We start from the raw sequence: 20,556 nt of genomic DNA, 5'->3' as shown, positions 1-20,556 counted from the left end.
AATAAATATAACCAATGAAGAACAAATTAGTGAAAATTAATGAATGAATTATATATTTGTAACAACTATTTTAGGAAAGTATGTGTAAATAATAATTATATTTATCTCTATAATTATGGAATATGTACTAATGAAATGAATATTGTAGAATTAGGATACGATCTACATAGAAAAATGTGATATTTCTACTAGCATATTACTTAGAATTGATGTTAAATTTCCACACTCTGTAAAATCAAGTCCACAAGTTTAGGCCAAGTTCATAATCATAGATTCATCCTTTGAATTTAGACTTAATCCTACATTGTTTAAAACATTTCTCTATCTCTTTCTTGAATATTATGTTTTTTCATTTCTTTTTCTTGATATTTAAGAGTAGACAATATTTAAGAACATTTATAAGGTTTGATGTTTATTCATTTGGAGATAAATTTTCCTAACCTCCAAAAATGTGTACAATGTTGGAAGATATTAGGCAAAGGATTAATAATGATATATGGGCTAGGAAAGGTGTCTCAGCTAATGTAGTAATCTTGAAGTGTATTTGTTTTAGAAATAGAGGTTATTTTAGGACAAAAAAATTATCAGAATAAGTTTTAACCAGCTAAAGTGGGTTACAATGATGTATATTGTAGTCACATAAATCTGTCTAGTTTAATTAAATGAATATTTGCTATTGATTTGATTAAAAATCCACTAGCCATCAGTTAATTAAATTAATATTTAATTAATTCATCTTCAAAATATTCTTCTATTAAATAAATAAATTATTCAATTTATTTTAATTCATTCATTAAACCAAATTTACAATCAATTAATGAATAAATTCTATTTATTTCATTTAACCTCCTTTCCTCTTTTAAATAAATAAAATAAAATATTTATTTAAATCATAAAATCCCCCCACTGGCATTCTCCTAAAAATGCAACTTGCACCTATTTGTTGAAATAAATGAATTTTATTTTAATAAAAATCTTATTTTCCCTCACCCACCAAATCCACTTGCACTCCTAAAACCCCTTCTAGATTCTTCTAACCCCTTCCTATTTAGCCTAATCTCTCCACTAATTATTGTCACATTCCTAAGCAACTTGGAGTCACTTCTCAAAGACTTCAAAGTCTTTGAAAAATATTATGCTTTGTGTGTTCAAGAAATTAACCTCTAAAGTCTTCCAAACCACTTATGGCTCTTACATGACCATTTATGGTTAACCCCTAACTCAGCCCTCATGTGACTCATGTGTCTCCTCAAGCATTTATTGCTTTGACCATGGTTATCCCTTTTACCTTTGCACAAGAGTTTATCCATTGGATAAAAGCTTTATTCTTTGAATAAAGAAATTATTCACTCAACCCAACCTTGACCTTAACTCCCAAGTTAACTCTCAGGTCATGTCAAGCATTTAATGCTTATTCCCTCTCCTCTCAACCTATCTCATATTAACACTTGTCATCCTATGATTGGGTTGAAAGCCCTCACATGGATCTCAAACCATTCAATTCTGACCCTCGTTGAGATTACTCAATCTCAACCATCCATTGCTCCATTTTCCCTATAAATAGAGCCCATTTTTTCATAATCCAGATCTTAAAAACTTGTATGCATCTAAGTTATAGAGAATTTTAGAGAGAATTTTAGCATAATCAATCATATTCACTCTTTTGGCTTAAAATCAACACTAGCTAATTAGATAATCTCTCATTTTTAGCTTTTGTTCACAGCTGCATAACATTTTAGATTAATCATCTTTTTATCTTGAACCTCCATAAGGCATCGATGGTGCAAAAAGTTGTTGAGAGCTACACTAATTTGGAACTTGGGGAGGAAAGGAACAAGGGAGGAGGAGCTACGAGCATGGTAGAAGACATTTGGAGATGTCTTCTTGCATTTATATTTATACTTAAATACTTTACTTTGTTTTTAGTGTCTCTCTTGGTATGCCTGCTTAGACTAGTTTTTGGTTGATTAACACTAATGTTTCTCTTTGTTTCTTGTGTTTTTGTGTGTTATACGACAATAGGTTTTATCTAACGTTGTCCATTTTGCATAGCATCATTTGGTGAACCCGACATGAATCCAACAACTTTTTTTTAACAAACTAACTTTTTGACTGTTTAGCTTGACACACAGGTCGCACTTTGGTGCTTTTGTTCGCACTTTAGCGCTATTGTTCTTACAATGATGTTATTGTCTCAAATTTAGCACTATTGCCCATGTTATAGCGCTTTTCATTATTAATTGGGCAAGTGCAAGGTAATGAGTCACAAATTCACGGAAGTCCATGCGTTGGAAAATGCGCTCTTATAAACGGGGGCCCGTTTGTGCTTCGGGCTCCCGAGCCGAAAGGTAACGGAGGTCCGAAGCAAAAAAAAAGGGCCCCCGTTTTGTTTAAAAGCTGGCCCCCGTTTCTAAATGGCATTTTTCCTTTTTTTTCCACAAGCCGCCCTTGTTTGAAAACGGGGGCCCGTTTTGTGGAAGTTGATTCCACAACCCGCCACTTGTGTCGGGAATAGGCCCGGGATAGGCCTGGGATGACCACACCTGAGACATGGACCTGCAAATTCAAATCTCCATGAATGAAAGCACAAATATGAACTTCAAAAATAGTTTACGTGCCTCTAATCAGAGAATTTTTATACGAAATTAAAACCCATTTCAGATTATACTGTCTAGATTCTAAATATGTAAATTTATTTAAAAATTGATTATTTTAACTATTTTTCATTTAATTTATACAAAATCGGGTCCATAAATTTGAAATATTAACTAATTTTGTTAATTTAATAACTTTTTTATTTTAAAGAATTTTGGAAAAAAAATTATATGCCATCAATCTACACAAAATTCTTTTGTATTTTAAAAATAAAAAATAAAAAAAATGTTAAAGTTTACATCAAATTATGTGGGTCGTACACGTCAAATTTTTAAAAAGATAATTATAGCCATTAAAAAATTAATTAAAAAAAAAATATTAGAAAAAAAAATACAGAAAAATATGCTCATCAATCTTCAGTGTGTTACAAACCATTTCCCAAAACGGTTTGAGAAAATAATTTAATTGTGTCAAAAAGTGTGGGTCGTACACATGCATGGTATGGTCCTGAAACAGGCATTTTTAAAACATAGTTTTCATAACTCCATTTAAAAAGTTATTTTTTATTATGTGGGTATTAAAATAAATTATATATTTGGAAAGTACACTCAGAGGGCTATCTTTTATATTACTAACTTTTTCCAAGATTCAATCTCTAAGTGCTTCAAAATTTAAGCTCAAATGAGACAAAATCTGAAAATCAGGGAAAACACTTCCACTTTTTGGCAAAAAAGTGGACTCATCTTCTTGCACTGACCCAATTAGCTCTTTTGTCCATATTTTAGCGCATTTGTATTTGTTCTTCAAATATTTTACTTGTATATACTTTAGCGCATTTGTGTTAAGTAGCGCTTCTGTTGTCACACAGAGTAGCACTATTGTAACAGAACATTGTAAAAGAAAGGCCTTGTAACCAATAATATTATTTTTTAGGCTTGTGGAAGCCCACCATGTTTTTGGATTTTTCTAACTGTTCATTTCGTGTGCAGGTTTTAAACTAGCTCCTTTTTGTTACTTAACAATCAAAAACACTTCTTTTGGTGCTTCAAAAATCACAATACAATTTTATTTCTTGCAAGTTAAGATTCTAATTTCGTTTTGTTGCTTAAAATCAACAAAACAAGTTTATTTCTTGCAAGTTAGGATTCATTTTCTTTTGGTGCTTAAAATCAACAACACAAAAATTTGATTTCCTTGCCTCAATCCAGAATTAAAAATTCACAATCAACACTTCGATTTTGTGCAAGTAAAAAGAACAATCATCTTGTCTCTTTTTTGCAAAATGATTTTTCTTCATGCAAATGTGTTTTTCAGTAAGTTGAACAAGATTTCAAATTATAGTTTACTCAAACATATTTCCTTTGAAGTTAAAAAGAACATTATGGTTGTTGGAGAAACATCTCTAATTAGATAGAACATCATTGCAATGACAAGTTAAAAAGAATGAGTGTATTTTGTGTTTGGGACACTTGTGTAAAAGAGTTGGTCGAGTGGTCCTACTTCTAACACACACTATCCTCTCCCTTTGCTTTCGTGGTCCTAGGTTCAAGAGAAAATTGTTAGTAACACTCAAGTTTTATCTTTTTAACAGAGGCCTACCAAGAGACACATCACTCTTGGGAATGACCTCACACGGTAAATCCTTCGAGCCGCTATAAAAATCAGGTGAGAGTGAAAGTTGTAGCCTTGGGTATAGTTGTTCCTACAGTGTAACTTGCCGAAAGGACAAATGGGCCCCACCACAAGTTACAAGGCTCTTAAGTGAGTAATTGCAGAATGAACTTATTTCCAAAAACATAAAAAATTAGTAAAAACCTTTACGTAGTAGCCCATCTATTCTATTGATTGAGGGTATTTGTGATAAATTCAGTGCAAGAGCATAGAAGGTTTTGCTCCCAAGATACTCACCATACATATTTCCTTGAGTAGAAACATAGTTTTTTAAAAGGTTACTTGTAGCCCGATAAAAGTGGTGACTCCCCCATCATAGGGATTATCTAGATTTGTTATGATCATGCAAGACTTAGTATATCACATCCTTACCTACCACGGTGGGATTCATAAGGTATGTAGTACCAAAGTTGAAGAAATATCAAGATGTGGGCTGAAATTATCGCAACTGGCTATTTGACCTTAGGGATAAAAGGTGTTTGAAGTATTTTCATTTTTGAGTCAAGACCAGTGCAAATTGAGCCAACTTCAGGCTTTGGAAACACATAAAATACATTTGAAGGAAAGGGTCATGAAAAGTTCAAAAGATTGGGTTGATCTAGACCCATACTTACTTGTGCCTTTTGAGGCAACATTCTTGTGTTTGTGTGCTTGCTTTGTTTTCTTGTCAAAAAAAAACATCATAAACTCAAATCAAAAACAAGTGTTCATCCAACACCAACATTTTCAAAAACACAAAAGATCAAAAACAAAGAGCAATAATCAAAGTATCAAACTATATGACCATTCTTCACATCTTGAGAAAAAATAATCTTCATCAACACATCAACTTGAAGAAAAGACCATTAAGCTCAAAGGCTTTTATCAAAAGGAGGAAATTCTTCTATCTTAATAGACAAATCTTTGTCTCTCATAGAACCTTCTTACGATACCTTCAAGGGAAATCAAACGAATTTGATCAAGATTCATTAAACAACAGAGCTTTTACTAAATACAGAGCTTTGATCTATCATCAAAATAAGGGAGGCAAGATCAATCCTACTTTCTTTCCAGATATTTGTATCACATATAACATAGCTCAGGAAGAACCACAAACCCCTGAACAAGAAGAGGAAGAATTTGTTCCTTTTGTAACACAAAGTTTCTATTGAAGTTGAGCATCTCATCCATTATCGCATTCACATCTCATCAAATCCATTCCAACTCTGAAAATATCAAAAGATTTTTATCCTACATTCTATTTCGATATTGCCTAAATCAAACACAAACACATCACTTTTTAGAAGTGTCTCTAGATCTAGGATAAACTCATCCTAAGAGACATTTCCATGTAGGTTAAAACTAGTTTCTGAGTGTATCATCTCATTACTAGGTAGTTGAGTCTGTAATACATCTCAGATTCCTCTACACCTTATCACATCAAACTTTGTCAATCCAACACAACAAGCAATTCAAGAAAGAAATTTGGTAACACCTACCTTTAGTGCTAGGGATCCGTATGCAAACTACTTCACCAAACTTCAATCTTTCATTTTCATCACCATCTCATCATCATTTTCATTAAACTTCAACAAAAAATTGCAAACAAAATGGCTCATACAAGATCCAGGTCTAGACAACAAGAAATTGAAGAGGACGAGGAGGAAAATCTTAATGAATTTCAAGAAGCCCTTGGAGGAAATGCAAATGATGAAAATCCAAGTACTCCTACTCTTGTAGCAATAGAAAGGGCACACCACAACCCTCTCTTTAATAGACTTTTTGACGAAATAATCAGGAGCAATGTTGATGCTCACTTTTTAAGACTTGCTCAAGAGGGGGCTAAACTACCCTCTGACTTTGACGTTGCCAAAGTCGTAATGAGGATGAAAGAGGTAGAGATCACATTAGACATAACCCTCCTCAAGGTAATCCTCCTTCTCCTCCAAATGAAATAGTCATGCTACAGAAACAAGTCAAAAATCTCTCCCAACAACTTCATAGTGGTATAAAAACCAATCAATTTTCACTCAATGACATTTGTCCCTATCCCTTTGATAGGAATCTTCATATGCCACCTTTTCTGTGAGGGTTTGAAACACCCAAGTTTGAAAAGTATAGAGGAAAAGGAGATCCTCATGATCATGTTAGAGAATTCCATTCAGCTTGCCTCAAAGTGGCATACGAGGACACATACCTAATGCAACTTTTTTCCCAGAGCTTGGGAGGAACAACCACATCATGATTTTCCCGATTACCCAGTGGCATTAGGACATTTGAAGAACTCATCCAGAAGTTCCTGGCACATTACTCACACAACATTGAACGTGATATCACAATGGCTGATCTATGTAACACTAAACAAAAACAAGGTGAGCTATTTTCAGTCTTTCTGCAACGATGGCATCAAATGTCTAGCAGACGTTCTCTTTAGTTACCTAAACAAGAACTAGTGGAAATATTTATTTCCAACTTAAATGACAAAATGGAATTTCACCTAGACGTAAAAGACATAGACTCTTTCCATGACATGATCACCAAAGGCTTAAAATGTGAGCGGGCTCTCATCAAAAAAGGGCTTATTAAGATATACAATGAGCCAAAGGATGGCCCTCGCCCATGCTTCAATAGTGACAAGCCTAACTTCTGGAGCAAAAACAAAAATATCATCAACGACGGGGTTGTGGATGCAAGAACTATCAAAAGTCCACAACTTGTGGTTTGATTTACAAGACAGAACCCCCCACCCAAGAATAACACAGTTGCTCCTCCAAATCAAGGACACAATACATCTCAAGAGGAACCTAGACAACATCAAATTTTTTTTAACCAAAACGAACATACACTCCCTTAGGGGAACCCATCAAAATAGTGTTACGTCAATTGGTTTCTCAAAATCTGGTTACCTTACCCAAAACATCAAATTATGAACCTCAATTCAAACCTTCATGGTGGAGGGATACTAAAGATTGTGATTTCCATCAAGGGAAAGGGCATAAGACAAGCAATTGTCACAGATTGAAAGATCTTATTCAGGATCTTATTGACCAAGGTGAAATCAAAATCAAAGGACATGACCCAAAAACAACAAACAATGATCATCTCATGTTCAAATATCCACTTCCATCACAAGATCAAAGACGTCCTTCCACTTCAGAGAGAAACACAGATACCACTGATTATACGCAAGTCACATATAATTACACTGTGAATCACCTATATGATGCCAGTGAATAGATTGCAACTATTACCATCAAAAATCCCATCTCCACTTACAATGTTATTACATGTCACGAAAAGATCACTATAAAAGCAGCTCCACAAGGCACCCCATCTATCCCAAAGCAGTATAACCTTGTGGAACAATTAGACAAAACATTCGACTTGATATCTATCTTAGAGCTATTATGCCTATCTCCATCCCATAAAACAATCTTGGATCAAGCTCTCCAAGAGGCGTCAGTCCCGACAAACCTAAATATAGATCAGTTCCAAGCTATGGTTGGAAATCTAAGGTCATCACCTTGTCTCACTTTCTCTGAAAGTGACAACCCATCCTTCCAGCAACCTCATAACGCCTCACTCCACATTGAAGGGTTTATCAACCAACATAGGATCAAGCGAGTCTTGATCGATAATGGAGCAGGCCTGAATATTTATATGCTCCAATTAGTCACAGCTTTTGGATATGCAATTGAATCAGTGTATCCCCATAAGAAGATCACAATCAAAGCCTATGATGATGCAGAGCGTTCATCCAAAGGAGCTATGGTGCTACCAATCCAAGTGGGCCCCGTGGTGAAACACATCATCTGTCAAGTTCTGGACCTTCCTCTACCATACAATTTATTATTAGGAAGACCTTGGATACATGCCATGCAAGCCATTCCATCCACCTACCATCAGTGTATCAAGTTCTCGCATAATGGTGTAGAAATCACAATCCTAGGAGATGCAAATCCCTTTGCATATTGTCATAATATAAATCATCAACCAGAGATTACTGTTCCCAACAATAGAGAAGCCATCTCCTCCACATCATAAGTAAGTCTAGTCTCTCTTTCCAATTCAAACACCACTATACCCAAGAAATAGAAGCTCAAGATGAAAGTAGCAGAGGAAGGTCCTGGGGAATACAATCTCAGCCAACTCTTTTATGTATGAAAAATGCCCACTTCTCCTAGGACACATGGTAAACCTCGACGGTTACTTCAACAACCACTAATCAATCTAGCATGTACTTTAATGCCATTCATCCTTGGAAAGAATCAAGAGGAAGAACCAAAGATGAAGACTTAGCAGAATGGATCTATAAAGATCCCATTACCATCGACATTCTGCAAGATAAACTTCCCACAGATCATTATGGCAAAGGTCTTCTCATTATGCAAAGAATGGGTTATGATGGTCAAAGTGCTTTGGGACCTTGCAAGCAAGGACGACATGAACCACTATAGCTGGAATTAAAACCCAAAGATAACACTGGCCTAGGCTGTCAAAAGGAGATTCTTCCTAAGCTCAGATTCAAAGGGAAACCCAACAAACCACTATATCAGCCTATTACCAAGAGGTCACCTTTGATTATAAAATTAGCATCAAACACCATAGCAAATGCCCCAATGAGGCTAAAAATCCTACCAAAACCATCTACAATACCCATCATCCTACCAATCAAACCAACGACCCCATTCACAACAACAATAACATCAATAGCACCATTAGTAGCAGAATAAACACTACCAACACTCCCCATGTTGGATTCATTGATCCCCATAATCCTTCCTATAACACCAATCATTTCATATATGATGGTACATCAATCGATCACACCTGCAGTGTTTAACTCAAAGGATATCCCAGTATGGTACAGTAACCAGCTACTTGAAAGTGACTCAGAGACTGACTCACATGAATGGGAATTTGATTCCATCCATCTTAATAATTTAGATGAGGAAGACACATCACTACCTCCATCTCGTAAGGACATTCATGTTTACGAAGAAGCATAGATAACGACCTCTTGGGTCCCCGAGCTGGAAACTTCTTCCACAGACCCTACGTCACATCCTATGCCTAATTTTGACAAGGAGAGTACCATCAACGACCTTCACCACAATGTCTTAACCCTCACTGACACCTCTAACAAACTTATCCTAATCGATGAGGTAATGCCCATTATCCATCCTGAACTCATTGAATGGAACCAACCTAATCCCCCATGTCTTGACCATTTCCAAAACGATGAGGTGATCATTGAATTTTTGGAACTACAGGATAACATACCAAGTGGGGATCACAAAGCTTGATTCGCCATTGAACTTAATAGTACATCATACTTTGGGGTGGATGCCAAACCTTTCAGCTACAAAAATATAACAATAAAACATGGATCTTCCAGTGAAAACCACACTGTGGCACTGTTTGATCCCACAAAAGTAAAAAGAAAGAGTGTATCCAATGGTGAAAACCTCTTCGAGGCACCTGAGGATGAAAGGTTTGACATTCTCCCTTCTAGTAAACAACAGGAACGATCAACAATTCTCATCGAGGAAACAAAAGAATACAATGTGGGGACTCCTGAAACTCCTCACTACATACATATGGCATCTTATTTAACTCCAGAGGAACAACCTAAGTTTTTAGAGTTCTTCTAGAAGCATTAGATCAGCTTTGCATGGTCATATGTAGACATGCCTGGTCTTGATCCGGATTTAGTCATGGATCACCTCACCATAGCAGAAGGAGCCAAACTTGTCAAGCAGAAGCTTCTCAAGATGCATCCCTAGATTGTAGTACTCATCAAAGAAGAACTCAAGAAACTCTTAGATGCTGGTTTTATTAGACCAATTGATTATGCATATTGGTTATCCAACATTGTTCCTGTCAGCAAACCAAATGGGGGCATCCGTATTTGCACTGACTTTAGAGATCTGAACAAGGCATGTCCTAAAGATGACTTCCCCCTACCAAACATCGACATCATAGTAGACCTAACAACAGGACATGCCATGCTTTCTCTCATGGATGGCTTTTGAGGATACAATCAGATAAATATCGCACCAGAGGATCAACATAAGGTGACATTCACATGTCCATGGGGAACATACTTCTGGAATGTAATGCCTTTTAGTCTAAAGAATGCAAGAGTGACCTATCAAAGAGCAATGACCACCATCTTCCATGATATGATGCATACTATAATGGAAGATTATGTTGATGACTTACTGGCAAAAGCACTCACAAGAGAAGGTCATCTGGACATATTAGAGAAAATATTTGATAGACTAGAACAATATCATTTTCAACTCAACCCAAAGAAATGTGTCTTTGGAGTAACCTTAGGGAAGCTTCTAGGATACATTGTCTCAAGCAAAGGTATTGAGGTCAATCCTACAAAGGTCAAAGCAATCAAGGACATGCCACCTCTAAAGAATATCAGTCAGCTAAGGACATTACAAGGATGACTTCAATCCATTTGAAGACTCATTACATAACTGGTAGATAAGTGTCACCCCTTTACACACCTATTACACAAAAACATCTGCTTTCAGTGGATGCTAGATGCCAGCAAGCATTCCAGATGCTTAAAGACTATCTCATGAATACACCATTGTTGATCCCACCAGATCCAAGCAAGCCTTTATTACTCTATATCTCAGCAACAAATACAGCATTAGGTGTACTACTAGCGCAACACAATGCAGAAGGGAAAGAGTGTGTTGTTTACTACATCTCTCGAACACTGGTTGGCTATGAACTCAATTACACACCTATTGAGCGAGCTTGCCTAGCAGTAATATTGGCAGCCACTAAATTGAGGCACTATCTGTTGACACATAAAGTACAACTCGTTGCAAAGATCGATCCACTCAAGTAATTACTCAACAAAGTAGCATTGACAAGCCACTTAGACAAATGGGTGATCATTCTAAGTGAATTTGACATCGAGTATGTGGACCATAGGGCTATCAAGGGTCAAGTTATTGCAGATTAGTTGGCCGATGCTCCCCTCATAAGAAATCATCCTCTCATTTCCAAATTTCTAGATGAAGAGATATTCATGATCACAATAGCACAACCATGGAAACTATACTTTGATGGTGCATACACTAGGCATGGCTCGGGGGTAGGCATTTTGTTTATCACACCTCAAGGTGACAACATCCCAAAGTCTTACAGGCTCACATTTCCATGTACAAATAACATAGTTTAATATGAGGCCTTGATCATAGGACTCAGGCTAGCCATACAATGAAAGTTACAAGAACTACAAGTATATGGCGACTCCCAACTGGTCATTCGACAAGAAACAAATGAATATCATACCAAGGATGACAAACTCATGTCGTATAAACAAATGGTGGACAAATTAAAAACATCATTCACTACTATCACCTTTGAGTAGATACCCAGAGATCATAATCGAGCTACTGATGCTATGACTACCATTGCATCTCTCCTAGATCTTCCATAGAATTCAACATGCTATGAGTTCTTGGTAGAATAGTTTTGGATTCTCGCTTATGATATCCCCGAATCTAAGATGATATGTCACCTTATCAATTCCAAATCCCTATGGTATGGTGAGTTCTACACCTACCTCCATGATCACACCCTTTCTCCTAACCAATTGAATAACCAACGTAAAACCTTCATTCGCCAAACCACTCGATATACCATTATTGTTGAAACCCTATACCGACATAGTCTTGATGGTACTCTCCTTCGATGTATGCAACATGATTAGATAACAAAGGCCTTGAAAGAGGTACATGAAGGAATTTGTGGAACTCATGCAAGTGGTCCAGCACTAGCCAAGAAACTCATGCGCACTGGATACTATTGGCCATCCATGGAAAAAGACTCCTACTATTTTGTCAAAAAATGTAATAAATGACAAGTTCATGGAGACCTGATACATGCACCAGCATAGGAATTGCAACCAATCACAACACCATGGCCTTTTTGTCAATGGGGCTTTGACCCTGTGGGTAAAATCCATCCATCTTCATCCAACAACCATAAATTCATTATTACCGCCACCGAATACTTCACAAAGTGGATCAAAGTTTTTCCACTTACCCAAGTCACAGGCAAGTAGATCACCTCATTTGTCCATAATTACATCATTTTCCGGTATGGTGTACCCATGTCCATCATCACAGATAACGGGCTTCCATTCAAAAATCAGGATGTTCGTGAGCTTTGTGAGAAACTTGACATCCAACACCGCTTTTCCACTCCCTATTACCCACAAGGCAATGGTCAAACCGAAGCATCAAACAAAAACATACTGAGAATCCTCAAGAAGACAGTCAATGATGTCAGTCGTGATTGGCATGTTTAATTGAATCCAACACTATGGGTGTATCGAACTAGCATTCAAACCCCTACAGGCGCAACTCCCTACTCACTAGTCTATGGCGCAAAAGTCATCCTTCCTATTGAGGTTGAGATACCATCACTACGGGTTTCCTTACATAATCTTATAGATGATGAAGCATACTGAGTCTCACCTCTTCAAGACTTAGAGCTACTTGATGAGAAACGACAAGCTGCATACAATCACCTCAAAGCTTATCAGAAGTGCATGAGCAGAAGATATAATCATCGAGTTAGACCCCATACATTTGAGGTAGGTGATCTTGTTCTTCGAGAGAATCCTTGTAACCAACCAAATAGAGAACATCAGGGAAATTTTGAATCAAACTGGCTGGGTCCATATGTTATCAGTGCTGTATTTGGGTCCAAGACATATCAATTGGCTACTTCAGAAGGAGAACTGCTAGCAGATCCAAGCAATAACATGCACCTCAAAAGGTTTTATACATAAGTTGCATAGAGCATCGGGCTCCCATACATACCGGAAAAACACCAAAAACATTTAGATAAATGCAAAAAAACATCAAAATAGTAAAGAAAAATCATGCATCCAAATGATGAACAACCACTCCAGTGGCACCTTGGGTAAGTGCGATGGTAAAAACCTAGCAAAGAGGCACCACTCGTAATAGCTATGACTCCATTGTCTTTTAGATTCTTTATGATCACATTCATTTCATCCATTCATGCATCCATCCAAATCATGGCTTGTTATTGATCTGCAATCAAGGATAGTCCTTTATGCATCTCGCATCCTGCTTTTCCATAGTCATGTCTAAACTGGGGGCAATACCCTTAATCTAGTTGAATATTTTTGGTATTTTGTGAGATGGTTTTGATTGTTTTTGTATGTCTTCTGCGAATTATTCTGATGAAGTATTGGGGCATGTCCTAATGGTGTCTACGTGGGAAGTTCACTAAGTTATGTGATCATATGAGAAATACAATCATAGATCACTACGACTTGCTGACAACAGCATATACCTTGACCATATGAGCATGAACCATTATCGAGGGTCCATATTCTTTATTCTTTATATATTTTGTTTTCTTATAGGTACAATGCTCCATCCTTGGTTCTTACTACCACATCCAAGTTCAATATTATCATGCTCAATGATGAAAATAATAGCACTATGGATCATCATTCCATCTCATCTGTTTATATTGCATTCCATTGCATATTGCCCATCCATTTACTCATTCATTATTCATATGCATGGTTTTGTATGCAAGTGTGAACAAAGTTAATATGAGCAATTATGTGAAAATTGAGTTGGTCTTGGATATAATCACGACGGAGTTCTTTGATACATCATCAGTGCATCATGCAAAAGTTTTAACAACCTTGCACTCATTATCATAAATCACATCACCATATATTTAGTTGCATTTGCATAAACCCAGTTCATTCGCTTACATATAGGTTTATTAAAAGCTTAAAATCTTCATTAGCATGCATTTCAAATCATAAATAGTTGCATATCATTCATACATAGTAATGACAATGGGTGCATACTCTATTTTCATCTTCTTCCATAGGACTCGGTCCTAGGTCCTCCATATCTTCTATCTAACATTGAATCCCCCCACTCACCCTTCCTATCTTGGTCATCATCATAATCCCTTCATCGTTTCCCACCAACGCAATCAAGCCATGTTCCTCACCATCCATCTCTAAATAGAATGGACTACGTTTCCCATCCTAAGTCAACCCAATCAAGCAAGTTACTCTATCTGCATAGGTACATTGACTCCCACACACCTAGACTGTCAATATATACTCTGATCAAGTATCTTCAGGTCTCAATAGGTAATCGATCATGGTAATCCTAGACTACATCAGACATTTATTATAATGACCTAGTCTCAACGGGGCTTCTATGATTCACCACAACCATCCATCACACACACACACACTATCAATTGATCAACCAGTTAAACACAATCATAATGGACAATTACATCAATTGTCTAAGTCTCAACGAGTATTTTGCTTCCTATACCTTGACTTCATCAGGCAATTACATCAATTGTCTAATTCACCATCAGGTCACTTTGATTCACTTACTCAGACTTTATCCTGTCCAAGCGACCGACATCAACTATCATGCTTTGACTCGATCGGGGCAATTAAACCAATTACACCAGATTGTTCAACCAACTTTAATCAATTGTATAGCATTAATCAAAAGCACACACCACATTTGCACCGTATAGTTTTCCTGACCTAAGGGTACTCACTGGCTTGATGTTTCTCCATATCCACTTTGATTTCTTCCATTCTTTGGCCCTTATTGCTAATTTCTTCTATTATACCTCCCCTCCACTTCTTGTTCTTTTTCGAGAGATTGCCCGATTTTTCAAAATTTTCAGCCCATCTCTTGAGGGGGCATACCACTAATTAAATTAACATATATTATCTAATATATTTAACTCAAAAAAGGAGAATTAATTAAATTATTAGATTATAATTTTTATCCTCTAGAATTTTGGGCTCCAGATTCAAGAATATGAGAGCAATTGTGATGCACAAGTGACTATAAGAAGGAGTTATAGATATTGACCAAGAACTTTCACCAACCTATGATATGTCATTATGAGTGTTATAAGGCATATTTTAAGGGCATAAATAAGGAAAATTGGAGTTCATATGTTGGGAGGATAATATGGCATCTTATGCCAAGTGGAATCTTCTTGAGATATGGGTGCCACTTTTGAGTGGTATTAGCTCATGATTTTATATTTTCCTTTCGTAGTTTCATGTATTGGTTTCTCTATTTATTTGGTTCTTAGGAGGGAAATTTATTTAGTATATTTTTTTGATATTGTTAAAATGTATTGCAATATAAGTGTAGATATTCTCTCTTATGAAGGTATCTTTCTTATATGATACTATAATCAATTTAATATTGTTTCTTATATTAGATTTTTTAGGATAGAGTTTTTTTAATGTTTTCTCTAGGACACATCATTCAGTAATGGTAAATTACTTTTGTTATGTTGTTTCTTTCTTAGAATTTATTTTGGTTCATATTTTCTATTCATCTCTACTATTAGATTCATGCAGAAAGCATTTTCACAACCTACCTTCCTTTCATTTATTATTAAACATTATGAACTCAAGAATTAGGTAGTAAGATCAATGGCTTTTATACTGTTTGGTTTGAGTGGCAGTATATATAATGATATTTGTTTTAAGGAAGATGAATAGTATATTTATACTAGAGATGGAAAAATCTAGTGGAAGTTTTAGCATCATAAAATTGCAACCCTTGCAATTTCGACCACATATTAGGTCCTCACCTATGTGACTACATCTCTCTACTCGATTGAGACCCCTCTCTACACCTTCATTTTGAACTTCTCCCATCTCAGCCTTGATGACATCTCAGGACGCTGTCTAGGCACCAAGATAGGGCATGACAGGGGTGTGGTTCCCCTGTCCCCCTTAAATAGGGGTGTGGCACCCCTGCCATCCCTCTTAGGGTGGCCCTAAGATGGGTCTATCTGGCTCTTGAACATAATTTACTCTTCGTGGACTTAAACTTTCCTTTGTTGGCCTTCGATGGGATGAATATTATTCCTCTTAGGCATGTATAAAAGGAGATTCAATTCTCACATTTGTTACATAAAGGAATATAAGCAAAATCCAAGTAGAAGGTCTTCATTATCGTCATCAAGCATTCAATTCTTCAAGCATCCATCAAGTTCTCTTCTTCATGTGTCTTCTCCATTCATCCATTGGAGCAACATTATAACATTCATTTTCAAGCATCTATGTGTTAGGGTTTTGTCATGTTACATGCTATTTCATATAACATTTATGATTACATTCAAGAAGCAAAGCAACAATCATCAATCAATTACAGATCTACAAGGTATACATTTCCATTATTTACATTTAAGCATTTGAAATTACTTTCTTTCAAGGTTGATACCTCAATCAGGGTTCGACTGAGGCAAAATCCTATCCACAACCCTTTTCCCCTTCTTTTCTCTATGTAGGTTGCAGGTGGGTAGCTGTAATTACAGGTTTGAACTTCATTTGTAGAGACGAAAAAACCCTTTTCAACGCACGGATTTTTTGGAAGACCAAGTACACTTTCAACCTGGTCCTGATGACTTTTCTCCAAATTTGTAGGGTAGATTCGTATCAGTCTAAATATCTTAGATCTGAAGTTACAACATGATCCTAAACTAATAACTCCCTATTTCATCCACTTTTGTCTCCTTTTTCTACATGGTCAACAAGTCAACCTTTCCATTTACAAAAGAGGGTAAATCACATTCCAACCCTTGCAATCCACTTGGTATTCACATCCTTATTCTCCTTGGATTTGGATCTAGTGTATTCAAGCCCTTCTTTCTAATGTAAAGTATCTCCCAAGTGAAAATCATACTAGTGACTTCCCTTCTCTCTCCTAGGTGGGGAGTCACTTGGGTTCAATTTTCCACTTTACATTTTGGTGAACCCGACATCTTACATCTTAATTCTAATTTCTTATTATTAGATCTAAATAATTGCAATTTGAATGTCAAGATTTCATTTCTAATTTTGATATTTTTGCAAATTTTAAAGGTTAATTGCATAAAAACCCGAATTTTACATTTTGAGAAAATTGAGCTTGTGAAGTGTAGCATTTTACTTGCTTGTTTCAGATCTGATTTATATTTGAAAATTGCAATTCAAATCTGTCTTTTCATTCTGAAAATTATGTGGTTAAAAGAAAAACCCAAATTTTTTAAGAAACTCCTATTTCGACGTTTGACTACCAATTTTACCGATCTAGAAATCTCCAAATTAATTGGTTTTTTGGATTCCATAATAAAATCATAATTTCTATAATCCCTAAAAATTTTGGAAAAAGTTGGTCAGACCAGGTATACTTTGCACCTAGTCCCTAGCTTTTTTCCTGAATTTTTGGGAGTTGGAATTGACTGTATCTTTTTGCTTGAACCCAGAAAAGTGCCATACCTTATAATTTTTTTCACCCCTTAAGGTCGGATACATATTCAAATTTCCACAGTCTTAACTTTTAAATTAATTTTCATGAAAAGGTCCTAATTTTAGATCTTCTTTTCAAGTAAATTAAGATTTTAATTAAGAGACTTTCAATGGAAATTAATGGATTAGATTTATTTTCCATTTCACACATGATTACATTATTTTTAAAATATATTTATTACAATCATGTATTTGGCAATGGCTTTTTTCATTTCATGTTGCTTCTTTTCATTCATAGCACTTGGTCATATTGTGTTGTTAGGATTTCAAGTTTATTTCCTTTTCAATTTGATCTCAAAGATTTCATGTATCATTTTTGTTGAATAATGGTGATGTTACTAACAAAATGCATTTCATATGTTAATAATCTAAAGGCTTTTGTAGATCCCAACCCTAGAGACCCTAATTCTTGCACCTATCGTAGGGTATCCTGTGTGAATAAGATGACAACTACTATATCAACCAATGATCCTTTTAAAGAGAAAGTATTGGAGAAAAAAAAAAAGCTCATCTTCTTCTTATACGCATACCCTTCAGAAAGGGGGGGAAAATCAAAGTATCAACATTCTTACATCTTTAGATCCTCCTTATTCTCCTAGGACTTATCTTCAACATCAAAATATATGTAGAAAGGATGATGTTATGCATTTTATTCATGATCTTTCCCCTCACATAGAACTAAGTAAAGATGAACCTTTAGATGATGAAAATGTTTATTCCCAATATCCCAAAAATGATAAGCATGACAAAGGAAAGAAAATTATCCTTTCACGTGATATTCTTTATTTATCTATAAATCATTTTATTCCCCCTTACATATCAAATTTAAAAAAAAAAATCATGATCCTATTCCCCAAACTACTCATTTGCAAAATCCTTATAGTCATGGCTTTCATATAATAACAAAACAAGGTTTTCAAGGACAAACACTTGGGAAATTTGAGCAAGGAATTTGTGTCCCTCCTACACAAGCTACTACAAAAGGCCTAGGAAATGAGACTCATCTCTCTATGGATGAACTCCTTAAGCTCCAAAACTTCAAAAACTATCTCCAAAGGAAACAAATCAAAAGAGCTCGCAAGAATGTTTCTTCTTCAAAACGTCCTTTTTGCTCATTTCATCAAACCCATGATAATAATGTTGATGATTGCCCTGATTTTCAAAAATCTATTCAAGATGGGATAGATAGTGGAAAAATTAGGATCGTAGATAATAATCCTTCTTCTAATAATTCTTCTCCTTCAGGTCAAGACGATGAGCTAAAACACATTTATCAACTCGATATACTACCCACAAGAATCTATTGGAGATTGAAATATGATAAGAAAATTTCCTTTCCTCCTAAAAACCAAAATAAAAATCTTAAGCAAGTGAAGGGATAGGAATATTGCACTTTTTATGGTTGATATTCACATTCTCTTGGAAAATGTCATGCATTCAAGAAATTTGTTCAAAAAAAATGACCATGCATGATTTTTTGTTACAATAGATCTAGTTGTCTTCCTTGAACTAAACATAGTGCCTTAGCACTTCTTTTGCCTTTCATGTTGCTCTTCACCTTATGACATAAATAGCCAACTTAACTGGGGGCTCTCTATTATTTGTGGTGGTATTGTTTCAATTTTAAATAATTTGGGGTAGCAATATGAAGTTCACTACCCTTTTTTTTTCATATTTATGCATTATTCATTATTAGATCTCCTTTGTTGCATACATTCAGTCTCATATGAGCATATAATTGTTCTTTGGTTTTTTCTCTTTGCTAGAAGAGGAGCATCTTTAATAAGTAATACACTTCTTCTTCTTCTCTTAATTCTATTGGAAAACTTACCTCTTATATGGTTTCAATTATTTACAAGTTTGATATGCCACTAGTATGGAATGATCTCCTCTAAAGTACATGTCCCTTCCTTGAGAGGATTCATTCCATTATGAAGGCATATCACTTCAAAATAATGACCATTAGAAGATGTGTAATCCTCCTCTTTGTTCTTCTTACTTGAGGGGCGAGGATTTCGCTCCTTTCTCTTTCTTTTTATCTCATTTATCATTGTTTCTTTTAGAGGTTGTATTTTTCATATATTATTATCATTTCTTACAATGGTATGTTCTTATAACTAGTCCCTCTTGGGGAATATGTGATGTTTTCTCTCTCTTCTCTTGTAAGATTACCACTTCTTGAGATGTGCATTTTACATATACTAATGTCTTTTCTTGCATGCATTCATGTAAGTACATTATGCATTTTCTTATGTTTAAATTCCTTTGTAGAAGATTGTGTAAGCTCTTCTCATTGTCTCTGCACTTGGGGGAAATAATTTCTCTCTCTCTAAGGACCCACCCTTTCCTATGTTGTTGAAGGTGTGAGTTTTATTACCTGACGCCATTCCTTGTGTGAAATTATTATTTTTTGTTCAAGGGTTCTCTCTTATACAAGAGGTGTAACTCCTTAACTACAATATCTTTCACACATAGTAATTTACATCTATAATAAATCCATCCATCCCCATTAGGATGCAAGTGGGTCATCCTTCATCAAGAATCCCTTTTACCTAGAAATAGGAGGAAGGATTGAATTCTTGTTCTCTTTTGTGCTTCATCCTAGAAGATGTTATATTTGTCTAAGACAACTCCTCTTGGAGGTAGATGTCTTTTGAGCAAAGATCTCTTCTCCTCCAAGGATCTCATTTACACTTACAACAAGCTATCTCTTTTCAACTATCTTATCCTTGCTTGAAGAGTATTCCCTCTCTTGCATAGATATATGACATTGTTGGATAATAGATATCTTCTTTGTGTTGAAGGTAGGTATCCTTGTTCTACTTTCCTTAAGATATCAATATTAAACTATGTTGACATCTTAAGGGGGGGCACCCACACTGCTCCTTTTGTACTATATTTCTCTCGTGCATTGTGTCTCT

This window comes from Cryptomeria japonica, chromosome 2 (genome assembly GCF_030272615.1).
Source record: "Cryptomeria japonica chromosome 2, Sugi_1.0, whole genome shotgun sequence".
NCBI classification, from domain to species: domain Eukaryota; kingdom Viridiplantae; phylum Streptophyta; class Pinopsida; order Cupressales; family Cupressaceae; genus Cryptomeria; species Cryptomeria japonica.
Note: the sequence above shows the minus strand (reverse complement) of the source record.